Here is a 19,540-nt window from a genome sequence, read left to right as displayed (position 1 = left end):
TGTGTTTTCTTTTTCTGTGGGGACAGGGAGGATACTGGGAAGAGTGAGGGGGACATGGGGTGGGAGTAGAAAGCCAGGTCACTTTTCGGCATATGGAACTGCGGTGAGTGGGAGACTGCCAAAAAGGAGCATTCAACTAACTATAGGAGAGTCCACGCTAGAGGCGAGGTTCCTAAACTTGAGCATAAAAATAGCCAGGAGATTCTGAGCTGGCTGAGGGTTAAAACAGGGCCAGACCTGGGAAGAGAGACCCTACCAGGAGATATTCCAGTGGAGGTAGTGACATAGAGGGGAGAGCTGAACCTGGGACCAAATAACTGGGGACAGTGGAGAGAAAAGAGATAAGAGTCTGCAGGGCTTAAACCTGACAGGCAACCATATTTTCTGAGGAAAAGAAAGAGGGAAAGGAAAAGTCAGTAGAAGGTAAAGGAGGAAGCAGAAAAGGGAACAAAGTTCCCCTGAGTTGCTGCTACACGCTGGGTTCTACGCATATTCCGATGCGTGGAAAACCTTGAGAGTGAGTATTATAGAAGCAAGGAGGAAAAGCACAGTCTAGGAGAGGCATCTTGGGCTTATGTAATGGAGCAGTGGGGAGGGGGCAAAAGAGGGGTTGTCAAGCCAAGTCCTGGTCAGGTCAGCAGCACCCAGACCTCGGCACGCCCCGAGAATGACAGGTCCCAATCTCTTGCATTAGAGATGGTAGCAGACACTTTGCATGCCCTGCATCACACCCCCTCGCCTAAATTCATGCCTACCTCAAGCTCTCTCCTTCAGCCAGCTCTCTCTGCTTTTCAGCCTTAGGGCCTTTTCTGAAGCCATAGGAGCTTCGCACAAGGAAAGCTCAGACAGAAGAGTTAATGCTCCCTTCCCCCAACCTGCAACTACTGAGAGACAAGAGTCCATGGATCAGTGCCCCAGCCCCTTTCTGTATGCAGACAGTGGATACCTCAATGATGCACTATGGTGATACCCTGCCTCAGTCTCCCCACGACCTCCCTCCCGTTTTCTGGGATTGGATCCCAAATAATTATCTACACTCAGTCTTTGACTGAGACTCTACTTTCAGGAGAACCCAGACCAAGATGGATGAGTCAGCCTTGTGGTGGCAGACTAAGAAATGCAGGCAGAAACACGAGTGCATGTTTTCTTTAAAAGCCCCCGAACGCTAAACAAATAGCACAGATTTCTGCTCATCTCTATAACGACGAAAGGCTAAGCTGCGTCCCGTGGGGCAGGCAGAGATGCTACTTTGGGTATGATCCGCGGGCCCTCATTCATAAATCCTCTCTTGAGAGGGTGAACAGGCAGTGCTACTTCTCAGGACTCTTTGTTGAAAACACAAACAGGCGTGGGTCCCATCCACATCGTAGAGAATGGCACTTCCGCCTCAGAGGGTTACCTTCCCCAGGACGGGGGCCACAGTCCGGAAGCCTGCAGCAGTAGGAAACCCAAGAAAGTGTTTTGTTTCACTGTCTGACTCATCCCCACAATGTTTTAAAAACCAAGGTAACTTAGCAGATGTGAAGCTTAATTGCAGTAGAAGGAGCTCAGCACTAAGTTTACACTAAGCACCTCAGTCCTCTGTGTGCTACTGGATGGTCCCACAGACATCTGAGTCAGCAACGCCAATGCTAGCATATTCGGGAGAAGGGGCTTTTGTCTCAGTCCACTCCTGTGTGGGGTCCTGCAGCTGTGTCCTGTCCACTGCCTAGCTCCTGAGTCTCTATCTCTGTTCCACCTTGGACTTCTCTGATGCTCTTGCTGCCGTTCACCTCCCCCTGGACCTGCAAAAACCATCTGTCTTTAATAGTGATGCTTCCACCCTTGGGGTAAGGGTGGTCCTGGGAAGGTTAGGTAGCACTCCCCGTTCTCCCATCCCAGCTTGGACTCTAACCCACTGCATAATTCCCGGCCACATTAGCTGCAGCAGGTCACTGACCCTACCGAAGCACTGAGACGATCACAGGGCATTTCAAAAGCCAGAATAGAAAACTGAAAGTGGAGGCCTGATGTCTCTATTCCCTGAGCACGTCTGCACTTGCTGGTCCTCTCTGCTTGCCCATGCTGCTCAGGCTCTATTCCTCCTCGGCGCCTTTCCTGCCCCACCATCTCCCTCTCTCTCCTCACAGTGCTAGTTTCCAGACTCCAATGTTGGGCTGCTACTGAGATGTCCTTCTCTTTCCTTTTGAAAACCAACCAACCATCTTTTGGTAGAGGACACTCTTACCTGGGTTGCATGTTTTATTTTTTTTTAAGTTTTTCATTTAAGAAATTGCCTTAATACTCTAATAAATTAAATTGCCTTAATAAAGCAATTTTAACTCTTCATTGAGCCAACGTACTCCTTTTAAAGGAGACTCAGACTTTACATATCCACTGGACTATCTGAAGATTTTTCTTAAAGAAAACAGAGTGAGGTGGTATTACTTCAGCATGAATCAACACTCAGACATTCACCCCAACCTGGATTTGATGCACTGTCACTATTCCATTTAAGCCTCACAATGCCAAACACATCCTATACCACTTATAAAGGTTGTCAAGGTTTAATATTAAAAGGAAATAAAGTAAAACCTATGGCCCAAAAAGAGTGCATGGCATTCTCCACCCAGTGCTCATTCAAAGCTAGGGGTTGGATAGCTGCCTTAGAGGCAGAATGGTCTGAAGACCAGACATCTACACACGGATTTCCCTTCTGTTTTCTCCTTTAATCAACTGCAAAAATTTTCAAATTTCAGTGTGGATAGAAATTAGAACACAAGGTTGTATGTTCTATGGGCGATATAAGGGCTTTTCAAGGATAATACTAAGTTTATATGATGTTCACATTAGGTGTTGATTATAGAACCTAAAAATATCACTCCTAAGATGTGACTCTTCTGTTTGGAAAGCTTCCTTCAACAAGAATTCTGCCTTCAGGGACTTCCCTGGTGGCACAGTGGTTAAGAATCCGCCTGCCGGGCTTCCCTGGTGGTGCAGTGGTTGAGGGTCCGCCTGCCGATGCAGGGGACGCAGGTTCGTGCCCCGGTCCGGGAGGATCCCACATGCCGCGGAGTGGCTGGGCCTGCGAGTCCGGAGCCTGTGCTCTGCAACGGGAGAGGCCACGGCGGTGAGAGGCCCGCGTACCGCAAAAAAAAAAAAAAAAAAAAAGAATCCACCTGCCAATACAGGGGACAGAGGTTCGAGCCCTGGTCTGGGAAGATCCCACATGCCGTGGAGCAGCTAAGCCCGTGCACCACAACTACTGAGCCTGCGCTCTAGAGCCCACGAGCCACAACTACTGAGCCCACATGCCACAACTCCTGAAGCCTGTGTGCCTAGAGCCCATGCTCCGCAACAAAAGAAGCCACCACAGTGAGAAGCCCATGCACCAAAATGAAGAGTAGCCCCCGCTCGCCACAGCTAGTGAAAAAGCCCACATGCAGCAACAAAGACCCGTCGCAGAAAGAGAGAAAGAAAGAAAGAAAGGAAGGAAGGAAGGAAGGAAGGAAGAAAGAAAGAAAGAAAGAAAGAAAGAGAGAAAGAGAGAAAGATAGAAAGGAAGGAAGGAAGGAAGGAAGGAAGGAAGAAAGAAAGAAAGAAAGAAAGAAAGAAAGAAAGAAAGAAAGAAAGAAAGAAAGAAAGAAAGAAGGAATTCTGCCTTCCAACTAGAATTTCTAAATGGCTGTAAATTTTTAAATGGTGGGGTTTTGTTGTTGTTTGTTTTTTTTCTTTTGTTTGTTTTTTTTCCTTTTTGGTCTCACTGCCCTTGGAAAGAGAACTCACCCTTCGTGTCTGGAGCATCCTGTTGAAAGCCTGACCCTCACATCAACACTTAGCTGTTTCTGTCTCTGGTGTAGATAGAGAGATGGGGAGTGGGGGACTGGCTTTCTTACTAACCAGCTGAATGACTCGAGGCTGCAAAACCCAACACCGTCCATTCCATCTTGACACTTGAAAGCAGAGATCTCCTTGAGCCCATCACATATGTCCTGCATTTCCCAGCTTTATTTCGAGACCTATTTCATCTGTCGCTGTTTATACCTCTGCTCAGGTTCCTGGTAAATGGTCTGTTTCTGTCAATGACTTTTTCATCTATGTCAGGGAAAGGCCCATTAGACAAATCCAATGGGACAAGTTCAGAGAGTTTGTCACTTCCCGTCACCTTCAGGTCTGGCTGTGCAGTGGAGCACAGACGCAAAACAGACTTGTCAAGATGGGCAGCTTCTTCTGGAAAAGTTTATGTCAATGGAGAGAAACATGTGATGGCTGAAAATCATCGAAATACCGGCACCTCCGCCTGGGAACAGCACAGGGGGCTGAAAAGAGCTGACTGCGAATAAAGTAAGTATCAATCCGCTGTGCACAGGAGGGGTGGGGGGACAATGATACATATCCCAAATATGAGTGGGTGCTTGGCAAGAGGAAGCTATCATTTCTAACATCAGTAATTATTTTCAACTTAATAATTGATAATTATTGATAAGAGAAGTGAAAGTATTTTATGTCTTACTTCTCTGAGGAGGTAGAACAGAACTTCCACATGTTCCCATTGCCGAGTTGACTAAGCCCCTGTACCCTCAACCTCATATATTCGACCTCCCCTCTTTCTGCAGCGAGCAAAAGGTCCCGGTAGCACTCTAAGCACAAATCTTCTTGTCCGTTGGAGTCTCTTGCCTTCTCGCCTTGTCAAGCACTCACTCCCAGAGTTGTCCTTTGCCATCTGCATTATCCGTTCCTCTCTATTGGTCATTCCTTTCGGCTTAAACATGCTATCATGACTCCCATTAAAAAATCCAGTCTTTTAACCCCATATCCCCTTTGAATTGCCACCCAATTATTTTTCTGCTTGCTTTTTAGCAAAGTTCCTTTCTCTACTTCCTGCTGCTCCCCTCGTTCCCTTAAACAACCTCAGGGAACAATTGTTGTTATCAAGGCCACCAGTGATCTCCACACAACCAAATTCAAGGACTCCGTTTCACAACATTTGCCCTAATTGGTTGCTCCACGTAAAATGTGATATAATACGTTTTCCTGCTTATCCATTCACCATCTGCCTCCCCACGCCACACACACACACTGTAATATACGCAATTCTCATGGGAAAATAGCAACTTCGCTCCGTTTACCGTGTGTCCCCAGCTCCTAGAACACTGCCCCTGGCAGATGTTAGGTCTTCGATAAATACTTGCTGACTAAGTGCCTGAATGAACAAATCGATTGATTTGGCTCTGCTGGTTATCTGGTTATTGGTAAGTAAGGGTAATAATTTCTTTGAGACGTAACAGTAATTTCTTCGGCCTCACGTTTTGCCATGGTCTGGGGAAGTGATGTTGTTCACTCTCAGAAATGCAGTGGTGAGGCAAGAAAAGTGAAGCTGTTATGTATTGAGTGTCTACTATATGGCAAGCACTGGACTAGCCACTTTCATATACATTTTCTCCTTTACCCCTCACAATCTTATAAGACACAGGCTATTATTATCTTCATTTTGCAAATGAAGAGAGGTAAATCAGCTTGTCCAAGTTTACCCAAACACGAGTCCAGCGGTGATGAACTCGTGCAGTTTTCTAGTTCCTTTGGTGCTTAGATATTAAATGCTGTGAATTCACAGAAAACCAAAGCAACTGAGCTGATAAAGATATAAGTCAAAGCTTCCAAAGTAAAATATATATTCTTTTCGGAATATTTGTGGTGTTGTTTCTATTGTCAAAGAACATCAGAGTTTCACCTAAGTAAATAAGACAACAGAGCTCAAAGGGCTTTTATTGCTTGTTTTCTTTCCCCAGCACGCTCACCTGGGGCTTACAACCATTATCCATAGGATGCATGTAGTTGTAGAGCAGCCGTCTAGTTAGGGGTGCCAGATAAAACACAGGAGGTCCAGTTAAACTGAACTGCAGATGAAACACAAATAACGTTTTAGCCTAAGTATGGCCCAAACATTGCATGGGACATACTTATTCTCAAAAAATATTTATTGTTTAACTGAAATTCAAAGACAGCTGTGCTTCTACATTTTTATTTGCTAAATCTGTCAACCCTATATGTGGCAAATGTGTCCTTCCATGCTTGTCCCTCCACTCTGCCAGACAGTTTTATCAAGGCAACAGAAAAAGGAAAGAAGCAAGGGCCACTATGAAAAGACTTTGAAGCAATTAGAGCCAATGACTGCTGTCTTGCTTTTTATGAGGGAAGGCCTGGGACTGCTAGGAGGTAAGTTTTGTAATAGGTTAGGTTTACCTCCAGACCCCTTTGAGCACCACCCTCTGCTTCTCAGGCCTTCTCTCTGCTGCTCAGAAACTGAGCAACTGTGGACAAATCCCTTATGTTCTCTAGCCTCATTTTACCCATCCACAAAATGACGGTAGTCTTAGGTGTTAGAGAGAAAAGAAAATAGGTGATGTGGTGGGACTAACTTCTGTAGATATGATAGTTGGGCAAGATCTCAGTGAAGCTTTTTAACAGAAACTCGAATGATTAGAAGAAAGCAGCCATGTTCTCCAAAGAAGACACCATACAGATGGCCAAAAGAACATGAAAAGATGCTCAACATCACTAATTATCAGAGAAATGAAAATCAAAACTACAGTGAGGTATCACCTCACACCAGTCAGAATGGCCATCAACAAAAAGTCTATAAACAATAAATGCTGGAGAGGGTGTGGAGAAAAGGGAACCCTCTTGCACTGTTGGTGGGAATGTAAATTGATACGGCCACAATGGAGAACAGTATGGCGGTTCCTTAAAAAACTAAAAATAGAACTACCATATGACCCAGCAATCCCACTACTGGGCATATACCCTGAAAGAACCATAATTCAAAAAGAGTCATGTACCACAATGTTCACTGCAGCTCTATTTACAATAGCCAGGACATGGAAGCAACCTAAGTGTCCATCAACAGATGAAAGGATAAAGAAGATATGGCACATATATACAATGGAATATTACTCAGCCATAAAAAAGAATGAAATAATGCCATCTGCAGCAACATGGATGGATCTAGAGATTGTCACACTAAGTGAAGTAAGTCAGACAGAGAAAGACAAGTATCATATGATATCACTCATATGTGGAATCTAATATTAAAAATGATACAAATGAAGTTATTTACAAAACAGAAACAGACTTACAGACATTGAAAACAAACTTGTAGTTACGAAAGGGGAAACATAGTGGGGAGGGATAAATCAGGAGCTTGGGATGAACATACACACACTATTATAAACAAGAATGATGACTAATGGAGACATACTGTATAGCACAGGGAACTCTACTCAGTATTCCGTGATAACCTACATGAGAAAAGAATCTAAAAAAGAATGAATACATGTATATGTATAACTGAATCACTCTGCTGTACACCTGAAACTAACACAACATTGTACATCAACTACACTCCAGTAAAATTAAAATATTAAAAAAAAGAGAGACAAAGGAAAATTTCACTGATAAATCTTCTAACATTATGGCTTTATTCACAAAAATAAAAGATACTAGTACCAAGGAGGGGAAAAAAAAGAAGAAAGCAACCATGAGAAGAGTGTGTGTGTGTGTGTGTGTGTTTATGTCTGTGCAACTACAGATAAGATAGAGGAGATGAGGGCTAGATGGGACAACGAGTACCAAGTGTTTAATGGGGACAGAGGATTCCATACTGACCTGTCTTTTTAACAAAAATAAAAGGAACAAGATTCAGAGTAAAGTAAAAACTTGACAATGGGAGCAAAGCAAAACTAATCTATAAATCACATTCCCTGAAGTTGATTTAAGTGGTGAACAGAAACGCATGCTAAGTGAGGAAGAAAATACAAAAGCTGGGCATAAACACAGCTTGAAGTTATGATCAAATTAAAGTTACAACGAATTTAACCCCATTGATACTTGGCATTGTGTATCTGAAGAAGGGCCGTGATACGGACTGAATTGTGTCCCCCCACTTCAAGTTCCTATGTTGAAGTCCTAACTCACAATGCAATGATATATTTAGAAAAAGAACTTTTAGGGTGGTAATTAAGGTGAAATGAGGTCATAAGAGTGGGGTCGTAATCCAATAGGACTGGTAGCCTTATAGGAAGAGGAAGGGAGAAAGACCTTTCTTCCCAACTGCATACGCTGAGGAAAGGCCACGTGAGGACACAGCAAGAAGACGGTCATCTGCAAGCCAGAGAGAGAGGCCTCACCAGAGCCCAACCAGGCTGGCACCCTGATCCCAGACTTCTAGCCTCCAGAACTGTGAGAAAATGTATTTCCGTGTTCAAGCCACCCAGCCAATGATATTATTGTTATGGCAATCTAAGCAGACTAAGACAGAGTGAGAAATTAAAATATGTTTAGAGGAACACTCACACACCCATTTTAAGAGCCTGATTGTGTGAAAAGTCTACAGTTATTTAATATCAAGTAGAATATGGAGCGAGAAAGAGAAATGAAGTCAGTGAGATAGACAAAAACAACCTAGCAATTAATGGAATAAATAACCAGGAACGAAGCCTCTTTTCCAGCGTTGGGACCAGCCTTGGGTTTACCAGGTTCCCAAATGAAAGGAAATGATCGTGGGAGATCAGCCATCTCATGTGGAGGGCACAACTGAATGAGCAAAGGCAAATGTGCAGAACGGGGAGAGTACCCAGCGCCAGTTAGAAACATCTGAACTCTAACTTTGAAAAATTCCAAGACCTTTAGTATATTAATTCATCCATTCTTGTTATTCTTTCTCTTAGGTTTTAAAGAGAAAAAACAAGGCACAACCCGTTGTCCAAGGTTCATTCATTCAAGACTTCATGTCAGGGAATGGGAGTATTCAAGATTTAATGATGTGGAGATTCCTGCTCACAAAAATGCTCAGTTCTGTAGGAGAGATGTTCAGAAAATCTGAGCAATGCAAAGCTGGTTTTGCAAAAACATTGGATAAACAGCTGTCATAAGACTGGGTGGATGGATGGATGGATGGATGGATGGATGGATGGATGGATGGGTGAGACAGTGATTGTTACAGACGTTCACAGAAGGGCTAGAGTCCTGATGCCAGCCTCTGGCTGTGTTCAATCTATATGAGCACAGGCATTGATCATTCTCTGACAAACTGATAACATCCTGTATATGGCTCCTCTACTATGAGCATCTAAGAAACATGAACATCTTATTTGCTTTTGTTTTCCCAAAAACCTAGCCTTGTCACCATGAACTGGGACTCTGACAATTCCATTGACTCTTGAGCTGTCTTGTTCTCCCTGTCACTACTGGGGGTCTGTTTAATGAACTCATTCATTTATTCATTCAATAAATAGTTATTAAGTGCTTGCTACATGCTATGTATTGCTCTAAGCTCTGTGGCTACATTAGAAAGCAAATGTGCTTATGTTCTGCTGAGAAAGAAACACAAAATAAACCAAAAAATAAAACATATAGTACATCAGAGAGTGATAAGTGCTATGGAGAAAAGTAAAGCAGGGAAGATGGACAGAGCAAGCCAGAGCGGGGCAGGGGGTAAGATGTTTTAAAATGTGCTCAGGGAAGACTCACCAGGAGGGTGACCTGTGAGCAAAGACCTGGAGGAGTTGGAGTGGCCCACACAGCTCTCTGGGGTAAATGTGCTCCAGCCAGAGGGAAGAACGAAGCTCGGATATCAGAGTGTGCCTGGAATGAAAAGGAAAACAGTAGATGGACCATTGCATCAGGACAAAGGAAGGGGAAGACAGAGGATATAATGTCAGAAAGAAGAGGGGAAGGGAGAGTCCCATGGAGGGCCCTGTCGGCCCTGGTAAGGATTTTGGCTTTTTTTTTAACTTTTGAATTAAAATGGTACAAACAAACTTATTTACAAAACAGAAATAGTCACAGATGTAGAAAACAAATTTATGGTTACCAAGGGGGAAAGTGGAGGAGGCGAGGGATAAATTGGGAGATTGGTACTGACATATCCACACTACTATATATAAAATAGAGAACTAATATGTATCTACTGTATAGCACAGGGAGCTCTGTTCTATACTCTGTAATGACCTATATGGGAATAGAATCTAAAAAAGACTGGATATATGTGTATGTATAACTGATTCACTTCGCTGTACAGCAGAAACTAACACAGCATTGTACATCAACTATACTCCAATAAAAACTAATTTAAAAAATTTTTTATTATTGAGGTATAATTGACATGCAACACTGTATTAGTTTCAGGTGTATAACGTAATGATTTAATATTTGTACACACTGTGAAATGACCACCACAATAAGTCTAGTTACCATCCATCACCACATTGTTACAATTTTTTTTTCTTGTGATGAGTGCTTTTAAGATCTACTCTCTTAGCAACTTTTGAATATGCAATATAATATTAACTATAGTCACCATGCTCTGTTTTACACCCCCATGACTTATTTATTTATTTATTTTTGTTTTTGTTTTGCGGTGCGCGGGCCTCTCACTGTTGTGGCCTCTCCCGTTGCGGAGCACAGGCTCCGGACGCGCAGGCTCAGCGGCCATGGCTCACGGGCCCAGCTGCTGCGCGGCATGTGGGATCTTCCCGGACCGGGGCACAAACCCGTGTCCCCTGCGTCGGCAGGTGGACTCTCAACCACTGCGCCACCAGGGAAGCCCAACTTATTTATTTTATAACTGGAAGTTTGTACCTCTTGATCCTCTTCACTCATTTCACCCACTCTCCCAACACCCCTCCCCTTTGGCAACCACCAACCTGTTCTCTGTATCAATGAGTTTTGTTTTGTTTCATTTGTTCATTTGTTTTATTTTTTAGATTTCACATAGAAGTGAAATCATACAGTATTTGTCTTTCTCTGTATGACTTATTGCACTTAGTATATTACCCTCAAGTTCCATCCATGTCATTGCAAATGGCAAGGTTTCATTCTTTTTTATGGTTATATTCCATTGTATATATATCTATACCTATCTATCTATCTATCTATATCACATCGTCTTTATCCATTCATCTGTTGATGGACATTTAGGTTGCTTCCATATATTGATTATTGTAAATAATGCTGCAATGAACATAGGGGTGCATATAACTTTTCAGAGTAGTGTTTTTATTTTCTTTGGATAAATACCCAGAAGTGGAACTGCTGGATCATATGGTAGTCCTATTTTTATTTTTTTGAGAAGCCCTTCATAGAGTTTTCCATAGTGGCTGCACCAATTTACTTTCCTATCAACAGTGCCCTGCGTTTCCTTTTTTCCACATCCTTGCCAATACTTGTTATTTCTTGTCTTTTTGATAATGTCCATTCTAACAGGTGTGAGGTGATATCTCATTGTGGTTTTGATTTGCATTTCCCTGATGATTAGTAAGAGAAGGTGGTGACTCCGACCAGGTATTAGTGGCAGAGGTGGCGAGAATATTAGATTTTAAATATCTTTGGGGAGTAGAGTCGATAGGACTTGCTGGTGGTTCGGATGTGGGGCTTTAATGAGGAGACTTCCATTATGTTCCCAAGCACCCCTGGTATAAATAGTGGCTTGCTACATGGCATCTTCCGCTGAGGGCCCTCCTTTAACTGATTGGTTAGCCCAGTTTGAACTGGGATCCTTCCAGTCCCACAAGTCCCTTTCCCACCCCCACAATCATAACTGTGATTAGGATTGATGGTCTCCCCACCCCTACAGCCTCCACTGACCTGTCACCTTTTTTTTTTTTTTTTTTTTTTTGCGGTACGCAGGCCTCTCACTGTTGTGGCCTCTCCCGTTGCGGAGCACAGGCTCCGGATGCACAGGCTCAGCGGCCTTGGCTCACAGGCCCAGCCGCTCCATGGCATGTGGGATCCTCCCGGACCGGGGCACGAACCCACGTCCCCTGCATCGGCAGGCGGACTCTCAACCACTGCGCCACCAGGGAAGCCCGACCTGTCACACTTCTTGCCAAGTCCAGCCCAGGGTCCATCCTATAACTCTCCATTTCCTACCTCTCCTTGCCTGCATTTAGATTCCCATAAGAATGGAAAATATGGGTCTGAAGGAAGAAAAGGCTCTATCTAGATGAAAATGGGTCCAAGTGGGGAGAGCAATTCCAAGCCAGGATAACTGTTAAGGGAAAGCATTGGACCATGTACTGTAGCCCTGAGACGATCAGAACAGCAAGACCAGACATTGAAAATCAGCACCTTTCTAGTTTTCTACCCACCATCTGTTTCCAGATTTCAAGGCATTTGGGGTCAAAATGAGATGTCTGCAGTTGCCATCTGAGAACAAGAATAGATAAAATATCTAAAGAGAGTGGCTCTTGCAAACTGTTAGTCTTACTCATGATTGTTTCAGCAACAAAGAAAAGAAGAAGGGACAAAAGAGAGAAAGGAAGAAAGAACAAAACAACAAAAAAAGAAAGATTGGTTCTTTCCCATTAGCTATTTTATAGAAACCAGCAACGGGTTATAACCACATGCTACACTATCTACCTAACTTTCAAAAAGAATCCAAGCCATCAACCCCCTGTATACTATCTTATGATTTAAATCAGGACATTTTTTATGGCAGCAATTAAGAACTCCTCTCAGAGAATGAGGCTGAGCCTGCTAAGTCTAACCAAATCATTTTTTTAGTATTAAAACATACACTGCATAAATACTTTGGAACACAGTTGATGCAATATATCCTGACTGCTTTTCAAATTCCTGATCAGGATTTCCAGACATTCAGAAATGCCGGGGGTGAGGATGGGGGGCTGCAGGCGGGGGGGGGGGCTATGTGCACGTGTTGTCATTTTAAAGGATCCAATACTATAATTCTCTCGTGTGGAAATTTTCCACTGACTTCAGATTTGCTAGTATGAACCACCAGATCCTCAAAGATTGTGCTAGGGCAATTTGGAGGCATACTTCCAACCCCCTGGTGGAATAAATTATAATATGCAATGAAGTAGTTATTTTCTAGGACTTGTTGTGTTTTTATCCCTCCCACAAACAAAATGCAAACCATCACAAATTAAATAGATTCCTCAAGGTCTGAAGGAAGCTTCTCAGGCTGTTTTTTGTACACTCAGTGGCATGTCACAACAGATGTTAAAGGGCCAGCCCCAAAAGCAGACTGTTTTAGAGATAAGATGTGAAATGGAAGCAGGGGACTTGAAGGCTTTCCCCTCAAGAGATTTTGATAATTAAGTGACATGGTGGGTGAGTATTAATCTCAGCCCCTTCCTAACCTCTTTGTGTGTCTCCCTCTGAGGTCTTTCAGTTCCCAGAGTAGCAGGTTCAACAGAATGTTAGCTCCCTAGAACCTACCCACTTTCCCCCCCACCTTAATTATTGAAAGAAACTTTTCAAACAGCTATTATGTTGATGGACTCTTCCACCAGATGCTACGCTTCACCTATGTCCCTGAGGAGTACCTCTTACCTGTTTTTCCTACAGAGGCTGAAGTGGCTAGATTCACTGTCAAGTAGAGGAGGTGGCACTGCTCCTGATATGTTGAATTTGTGGAACTGAGACTTGGAACTCGGAACTCTGAAACTGCATCTGGACAGCACCTCTACACACGGCTCCCTTAGACCCTCACAGAGGTGGGCACAGGGCCCGTGAAAGTCATAATGTCTCCACGTGCCTGCCGGCTCTAGCCTTCATTTATGAACAAAAGATATCACCCCTGATGACCAGCCTCCCTTTCATACTGTATACTGCACATAATTTGGAGGTCATAGGACTGGGGTGGCCCAGGGACACCTGAAATAGCTCTGGGCAAGTCCCTCCCTCATTCACATTTGCCACCATCTGTCCAGCTCTGGTCCTGACCCTCTCTTTACCCTGCTTATCAGAAACACAGGATGGCGGTTGGGTTTGGGGGTGTCCATCCACTCACACGCCATTTGTAGGATCTGCCCCTGCCTAAGGCCACTGCCTCAGGGCCTGTTCTAATGTCTATGCTTGTGCCTAATGAGAATGTGCATAACAGATAGCTTATTCAAAACCTAAAATCTAGTTAGTGTGGCAACAGGAATTAATAGGCTCCATATTCTTTTACCTACCTCTGGCTAGAAATGATAACTGAAGCCAGAAGTTACAAGCTTCAGTGAGCAGATTAATGAGAAAACTTGAAAGCTTGGGAGGCAGTCAACACAGGTAGTTCGAGTAGACAAATCTTTCAGTTAGAAATTACATCTTGATAAATGGTTAAGGAAATTATTATTGAATATTTACATACCAGTTACCATAATGTAAGCTGCATCAATCCATTGTCTGTACTTAAAGTTTCTGCCTAAGCCTATTTCTTACTGCAAAGAGATTTCTTGTGATATTAAAAAGTTTGTTTTAAGAGTTCTAAGAACTGTTATGGCTTTGAAACTATAAATGTTCACTATGGGAAACTACGTATGTTGCGGTTTGTAGTAGAAAACAGTGTATGTTTACTTTTCTAATCTATGCTGGTCATTGGAGGTTGATACAAACCACCAATCTTGTTCACTGCTCTCAATCTAACGAACCCAACCACTGTAAAGGGCTGTGCTACATCTCTCAAAATTAAAACATAGCTAAAGGCATTTCTGCTCATAAAGATTTATCTTACAATTATAATTAAGGTGTTGATAACAGTATATCTTTTAAACAGAATGAGAACAAGATACGGCGCGTTAGTAACAAGATTCTAGGGATTCTATTGTTTTCATTTCAGAAAAACTCTGTCTTCTACACTTAGTTTTTAAATAAACATGTAGGTAAGTTGAAAAACAAAAAGACAGTCACTCCAACGGTAATTTTCATGACAACCTGATTAAGATGAGAATATGGGCGGGTGGGACTGTGCACAAAAATACCTAACACAGAGGGTAGCCTATGCGAGGGGATTGATAAATGCAGACTGAATCTGACGTGCAACAATCAAAGTTCCTTTATACTAAAGTTAGTCTAATCCTAGAGATAGAGGTTACCAACCACATCCTCTGGAATGTTATCTAATCCCACCCCCAGTCCTAAAATTTCCTTTTTATCCTCAAGAGGAAGCTATGGAAAGGAGGTCTACCATGTGAGGTGTCCCAAGAAGAGGAGAGGTGCGCTGTTTCTTCTCCAACTCACATCACCTCTCTTTGTCCCTACAGGAGCCTTTCCCAGGTCCCATTGCCATGAGCCTGGTTTACGATGCTTGTGCTGCCCTTGTGAGTACCTTCCTCTTCTTGAATCAGAGATCATCAGTCCACAGGCACTCCCTACCTCCCGAAATTTTCATACCTGTCTTGTAGAGCCACAGATGTGCTGCCTAGATTCTCCTTCAAGGGAGGATTTGATGGGATAGCTGGCAGCAGTCGTGTGCCAGCTGTCAGCTGTTCTGGGGTCTGCCTCAGCTGCAGAGACCCTACTCCCCGAGGTCACACTCTTTCCCGACAGCCCACAACCCTTGCCTGAGACAGCTGCCCACTTGAGCACGACTCCAATGGGCACTATTCACTCCAATGCTCCTGGTGAAATTGGCCCAGCATCACATTTGGGCTTCTTCCTCTGCCCAGTCTGCTCCTGGTTCCTCCCCTCTACAGGTGTTGAACCCAATGAGCGTATTGCTCTGAAAACTCCAGCTCAGTTTCTGTTTCTGGAGAGTCCAACCTGAGATGGCTGTTACGTATTTCAATCTCGTCATGAGATTACTGCCAAATGATCAACCTGACAAATTCAGGCAAAGGGAGAGGAAAGTCTAGAAGCTCATTAGCCTACATCAGTGGTCCTAAATATTTTAGCCTTTAGAAATAGAACCCTTCCTTCAAATTATGAAACCATAAAGCAGAATAAGGTGGGGCATCTCAGTTGAAACTTCTGTGGCAGGCCACAGAGTCCTAGAGAGATGAAAACCAATGGACCGAATAAATCAGTGGTTCCCAACCCACATCAGGCATCAGAATCCATTGGGGACATTTAAAAAATACAAATATCTGGCCCTTACCCCTGAGATTCAGTTTCAATGCTGTAAAAGTCCTTCGGGTGAATCTAACAGACAGCTTGGGCTGAGAACTCATGAACTCTAAGGCATTTTTACCCTCTGCAGGTGTGTCATCCAGAACACAAGATGGCCCTTTCTCCAGTATAAACATCTAATACAAGGTCTCTACCATCCAAGGCTAAAGAGCCAATCTAGCCTTTATATTAATAGAGGGATTTATTTTTAATTACTTATTAATATCACTGGCTATATTCTCCTCCAAAAACCAAACAAAAGAAATGACAGATGAGCTAATGTCCCTTCTGACCTCCCTCCACCCCAGCATAAAAGGGCTTCTCCTAATACTCCTGGATCCCATTTTTCCTCTGCTGCCACACGTCCTAGAACTCCTAGGACCCACAGGCCCCAAAGCTCCCCAAAAGAGAAGACGCTGTCTAACTATGGGGAGATCCCTCGCTGGCCTTACCTGCTTTCGTGGGGCCAAATCCACAGGAAGCTTCAGTAGGACTCCTGGCTTTGTTGTTATCCAAAACCCCATTTAAAGAGTCAAATTGCATTTGTTCTCTTACCCTCCTGAAGCTGGAGACAGATGCACAGAGAATCCTTCTCAATTGGCTGTCCTGACTTTCACCTTTTTTGTAGCAAATTTTCATTTTCTATCGTTCTCAAATATATATATGTTGGCCCTATGTTTATTCTCCCAAAGCACCTAAAAATTGGTACGATTGAATTTCCTCTGGTTGTTTGTAAAAGAGCACCCATTTTTTTTAGAATTTGGTTGCTTCTCTTTATAGATGCCTTTTTGAATACTTGATCTTCAATGTTTTTTTTTTGTTTTTTTGGTTAAAGTTGATAGCAAGTGTTAAAGTAGTTTGTACAATGCCTGAGATTATTCATGATCAACTGGCACTCAAGGATCCTTCAATTTTTGGTCAACTTATAATTTCCACTCCATTTAGTGCTAGGAAAATAGGAGTTTCCTGATCACCCCTTTTGCTAAGAGTCCCTCTCTTAGGAAACCTGGATATACCCACTGATCTCATCTCCAATTTGATCACAACACTGATGCGAGCAGAATTGTGAGAATAGAGTCCAGTAAAATCGTTCTGATTCTAAAGAAACAACATATGCTGAACATCTAATACCCTCCCTAGATATATATATATATGCACTTATGTATATGTTCATAAAGAATATAAGGTATTATTTTGTGGGTACTATATAAAAGTGCTAAATATATATATACACACACACATATATTTCAGTAATTTGTACTCAACAGTATATAAATATCTGATTCATTTTAAAAAATAAATGTTTATTGAAAATAATATACACTAAGAGAAAGGCACAAGTCGTTAGTGTATAGCTCAAAGAATTTTCGCGAGGTGAACATTCCCCCAGTAACCAGCACCAAAATCAAGAAATAGAATATTACTATCACCAAAGAATCCTGCCTATGTCCTCTCCCTGTTTCTAGGCCCCAGTCGCTAACCTAAATGTATCACCTTATACTAGTTTTGCCTGTTTGTGTACTTTATGTCAATGGAATTACAGAGAGTGTGTTCTCTTGTGTCTACTTTCTTTCAGTATTATCCTTGTAAGAGCCGTCCATGTTTTGTATGGTAGCAAGAGTTTGTTCATTTTCATTGATTGAATATAAGAGAAATCATTTACTCATTCTACCACTGATGGACATTTGTTTGGGGGGTGGGGAGTGCTATTATGAATACATTTGCCACCCACTCTCTTATACATATGTATGTATGTATATGTATTTTGGCATGTGTATGTAGGCATTTCTGTTGAGTATGTGTCTGGGAATGAAATTGCTAAATGATAAAATATACATATATTCAGCTTGGTAGATACTGCCAAACACATTTTCAAAATGATTGCACCAATGTATATTCAGAAGTATATGAGAGTTCCAGTTGTTTCACATCTTCGTCAACATTTGGTTGTTTTTTGTTTTTTGTTTTTCTTTTTTGTGGTACGCGGGCCTCTCACTGCTGCGGCCCCTCCCGTTGCGGAGCACAGGCCCCAGACGCACAGGCCCAGAGGCCATGGCCCATGGGCCCAGCCACTCCGCGGCACGCGGGATCTTGCCGACCCAGGGCACGAACCCGCGTCCCCTGCATCGGCAGGCAGACTCCCAACCACTGCGCCGCCAGGGAAGCCCAACATCTTGTTATTTTCATTCTAACCATCCTGGCAGATAAGTAGTGGTATCTCATTATGGTTTTAATATACCTTTTCCCTGAATATTAATAAGGGTGATCACTTTTTAATAAGTTTATTGGACATTTGGATATCCACTTTTATGAAGATTTCATTCAAGTCTTTTGCCTATTTTAAAACTTCAGTTAATTAAGACAATGTGTATTGGCATAAGGATAGACAAATAGATCAATAGAAAAGAACAGAAATTCCACACATATACTATCACTTGATTTGAAATAAAGCTGGAAGTGATAAAAAGTGGGGAAAAAATGTTTCTACAGTAAATCATGTTGGGTCAAAAGGATATTCATATGGAAAAATATACATTTTAACCCCTACCTCACATCATAATCAAAAATAAATTTTAGATAGACTGTAGATTTCACTATGAAAAGTAAAACAATAAATTTTTTTAAGAAAACAAAGAATAATATCTTAATGACCATGCTGAGTGAAAAGATTTCATAAACAGGATATAAAAAGCTCTAAGTATAAAGTGATAAATTAAAGTACTTTAAATTTCTGTTTATCAAAAGGCACCATTAAGAGAGTGAAAAGGCGAGCCACAAAAGATACTTACAAGAAATATATTGGGTCAGCTAAAAAGTTTGTTCGGGTTTTTCCATAACATCTTGCAGAAAACCCAAACAAACGAATTTTTTGCCAACCCAGTATTTAACAAAAGACTCATATCCAGAACAGATTCTGTTAACTGTTGCATATTATTCCATAGTATGTATGTCATAGTTTATATTTCTCCCCTAGTTATGATCATTTACTCTGTTACTAATAGTTCACTATTTTAAAACAGTGTGGTAATTAATACACTGGTACATCTTTGAGTGTTTCCCTAATGAATTACCCAGAAGGGGATTGCAGAGTCATGAGATAAAGCAGGGTTTCAAGCCACAAAGGCCAATGGAAAGATATTTTTTCCCAGATGGGTTTTCTCCCATCTTGCAAATCTCACTCGGAAACTAACTGTCTGCACTCTCTTGGCCGGGGCCCTGCCCAATTTTTTCTCCTTGAGGAGAAGACAAGAATTCTGATGAGGGGGGATAAAAGGACATAAGAAAATGTTTAGACAAGAGAGCTTTCCAATATTCTCTCAAAGACCTTCTTCTTGGCTTCTCAGCATTCTGAAAGAAATTATGTTTATGACGTAGGTATTGACTTGAGCAGTATATCTTCTATGTCAAGGATTGGTAAGTATACTGAGGTCTTTTGAAATAAGGAACTTATGAAATACAAACTTCAACTAAATGATAAGTTTCTTTGGTTCCTAAGGAGGGATTGGACATCTCTGTATTTTCAGCATTATTTACTGAAAGTATTTTTCAAATACATATCAATCTACTCTCCTGCTTTGGTAAGTACAATATCCTGACTATAGTTGATTATTTCTTTACAGGTACAAAATCTTAAGATACTCATGGTCATAATTTGAACATTAATCTCATC

General features: G+C 42.2%; 1 long non-coding RNA gene across 1 annotated transcript in view; it reads right to left on the bottom strand.

Moving 5' to 3' along the window:
• LOC111171771 (uncharacterized) overlaps positions 1 to 19,540 on the bottom strand; it is a 152,157-nt gene that overhangs the window by 38,454 nt on the left and 94,163 nt on the right. The window contains exon 4 of the long non-coding RNA XR_016394025.1: positions 9,508 to 9,621. This is a non-coding gene — a long non-coding RNA (uncharacterized LOC111171771). The remainder of the gene's footprint in view (positions 1 to 9,507; positions 9,622 to 19,540) is intronic.

Source organism: Delphinapterus leucas, chromosome 8, assembly GCF_059928025.1.
Source record: "Delphinapterus leucas isolate spDelLeu-1000000601 "Yukka" chromosome 8, BTC_Dleu_Yukka2, whole genome shotgun sequence".
NCBI classification, from domain to species: domain Eukaryota; kingdom Metazoa; phylum Chordata; class Mammalia; order Artiodactyla; family Monodontidae; genus Delphinapterus; species Delphinapterus leucas.
This window is presented reverse-complemented; position numbering and strand designations above follow the sequence as displayed.